General features: G+C 36.1%; 1 pseudogene; it reads left to right on the top strand.

Moving 5' to 3' along the window:
* Positions 1-695: 695 nt before the first annotated feature.
* On the top strand, positions 696-2232 carry LOC130018412 (uncharacterized; annotated as a pseudogene).
* Positions 2233-3226: the final 994 nt, after the last annotated feature.

Below are 3226 nucleotides of genomic sequence, written 5' to 3'. Positions count from 1 at the left end.
TCATTTGGTACTTATGAAACTTTCACCATAGTGAGTCTGATTGACATAGAAGACTATGCATTTACTGATTTTCTTGAGAATTTAAAAATATTCTCTGATAATTTTCAAATAAATAATAGAGTACTTTAAATTAAATACTTGACACACTATCTCAGGTCTAATTTGTCACATAATTGGAAGTTTGTATCTTTAAACAATCTTTTATTCATATTTATTATTTTAGATCATTATTTGAAGTTCTTCAGGCTCTTACCTGTAGGCTATGGTTTTTCATTTTCAGTTACTTCTAATGATCAAGATCTATCTATTTAAATGTTTTAAAACTGAAAACCAACTTAATAAGCAATATTTACAATGTCGAGGTTATTTAAGGAGTCATCACTGTAGAATTTTCAGTAGCATTCAATCCCCTACAGAAGCACATGATATCTTAGAACTTGTCTCTTAAAGGAGAAGTCTAAGAGTTAGTTGAAGAGATAGTTATGTCTTCCTTAAAAAACAAAACAAAACAAAACAAAACAAAAAAAACCTCTAGTTTTATATTTAGTCTGAAAATTTCTGTGGACTTAGAATTTAGATGATGGCTTTCACACAATTATACTTTTCTCACACATTTATATTTATAAAATATATTAATATATTTATATTTCCAGGTAGTTTTAAAAATGTTTCCTTTTAGCGTATGTATGTATGTAGTTCCCAGCATTCTCCCTTCCAAAATCTGACATGCCATTTTGTCAGTAAAGAAGCTCACAGCACCCAGTTCAGACAAGGTCAAATCCAAACACCTGAAGAATCTGCCACCAGTACTAGTCAATACACTGGTTTGGCTCTTCACATGCTCCCTGTCTGAATGCAATTTCCATCCTAAAGGAAAACCAGCAGGATCGTTCTCTTGTATAAGAAGGGAGACATCTATAAAATTGGCAACTGTCGCCCTATCTGCCTGTTGTCTGTCATCTACAAGTTGTTCACTCAAGTCATGATTAGAATAGGCAGAATGGTAGATGAAGAACAACAACGTGAGCAAGCCAAGTTTCGGAAAGGATTCACCACGATCGACCACATCCACCCGGTGACCACGCTCATTGAGGATTTGCGAGGGTTCAAGATGCCGCTCTGTCTAACATTCATCAATTTAAAGAAGGCTTTTGATTATGTTGAGACTGAAATGGTAACCAAAACCATAGCCAAACAGGGCATTCAAATTCAGTACATCAGGATCCTCTGAGAGCTGTATTATGGATTCACTACCAGGATCTCACCATTCTACAAGGTATTGATCATCGATGTCAAGAGAGGGGTTAGGCAGGATTTCACCAAAACTTTTCAGTGCCACCCTCGAGAACATCATGCAATGACTGGAATGGCAAGGAATGGGAGTGAAGATAGACAGTTGGCAACACCACCTCTGGTTCACTGATGACATTGTTCTAATAACACCAAACATAAGCCAAGTAGCACGAATGCTTGCTGATTTCAACTGTGAGTGTGGAAAGGTCAGACTGCAGCTGAATCTCATGAAGACAATGTTCATGAGAAATGGACCAGTCCCTGGCATTACATTCGCTCGCAATGGAACTAACATCTCCGAATGCAACAGTTATGTTACCTGGGTCGAGAACTCAACATGACAACTTGGCACCAGAACTGCACAGGAGGAAGAGAGTGACATGGAATGCCTTCAGGAGCATAGAAGAAGTTGTTAAGAAGACAAAGAATCTCTGACTCTGGGCACATCTTTTCGACTCCATCATTCTTCCTGCACTAACATATGCCACAGACACCTGGGGCCTACAAAAATCAGATGAGAATTCTATTTGGGTCACCCAAAGAGGAATCGAAAGAGCTATGCTTGGAGTATTATGCTTCACTCAAGCGAGAGAAAGAATTCAGAGTTCCAACCTCCGTTGACGATTTAGAATCAGGGACGGTGTCTCATTTGCCAAGGAGTCAAAAATCAGATGGAATGGACACGTAATGCAATTTGGAGATGACCACTGGACGAGAGCCATTACTGACTGGATTCCATGGAATGTCGAAAGGTCGCATGGCCGCCCACTTACGAGATGGTCGAATTTCTTCGTCAAGACCCTGAAGGAACGGTTTGATGCTGTTCATGTTCCTTGAGCGAGCAGATGCCATTGCGCTACACTCACATGCAATAGATATGAATGGAGACGTCACTGGCATCCACTCAAGCAAATGGATGAGCAACTGGTTGACAAGTGATACAAGCAATATATATGTATATGTACACACACATACATGTATACATATACATATGTAATATATACATATACATATATACATATATATATATATATATATATCTTTGCCACCATACTGTTATAAGTCCTTGTTTAAAATGGGGATTTAGTAAAGTGGAAATGGTAAAATGAGAATTAAAACATAAACTGTTTGGAGAAGGAAAAATTTACACTTTTTGTGACAAACAGGCTAATCAATGCAGATATTGATTTATAATGGTTTGAAGCCTCTGTGATGGTGCACCCTTCTAATGGCACTTGAATAAAAATTGTTTTAAAAGAAAAAAGAACAAAACACACTTAAACTAATTAGTAGTAGTTATCATTGTGTTTATTTTCTATTTTTTTAACAGAGGGATAATCATGGAACATATGAATGCAGAAGTACCCTTGTTATTATGGCAGGCAAGATAGGCAGATGGCTCGGTAAAAGAATTTTAACCTTTTTAAATCTTAGTACTTTCACTTTGTTTTTCAAAATACATCCCCACCCATAAGTTTATATTTAATTTTCTCTGATTCTCTGGCCCCATTGTCTCAAAACTTGTTATTTTACTTCATCTATTATTTTAACCAATGCTTAGGACATTTTCTATACATTATTTAATTCATACCATCGATGTAAAGTACTAGAAACATTATTTTGTTTCTTCATTTATTTTAATCAATAGCAAATTGTGCTCATTTGCCTCACACTAGGAGTTACTGAGATGTATACATATATATTTGTGTCTGTGGCTCTAGTGATTGAACCCACTGATTCACACTTGTAAGACATGGACTCTACTAATGAATCACATCTGTGGTCTAGGCTTTGTTTCTCTAAAGATATTTTGGAAGCAGATATGAAAATTAAAGCTTGTTATTAATGGTTGGTTATTTGAGTAGGCATAAAACCAGAAATATATAGAATGTATAAATATTCAATTCTAACTAGAAGTAAAATTCCAAGTTTT

This window comes from Sorex fumeus, unplaced genomic scaffold (genome assembly GCF_029834395.1).
Source record: "Sorex fumeus unplaced genomic scaffold, SorFum_2.1 ptg000265l, whole genome shotgun sequence".
NCBI classification, from domain to species: Eukaryota; Metazoa; Chordata; class Mammalia; order Eulipotyphla; family Soricidae; genus Sorex; species Sorex fumeus.
This window is presented reverse-complemented; position numbering and strand designations above follow the sequence as displayed.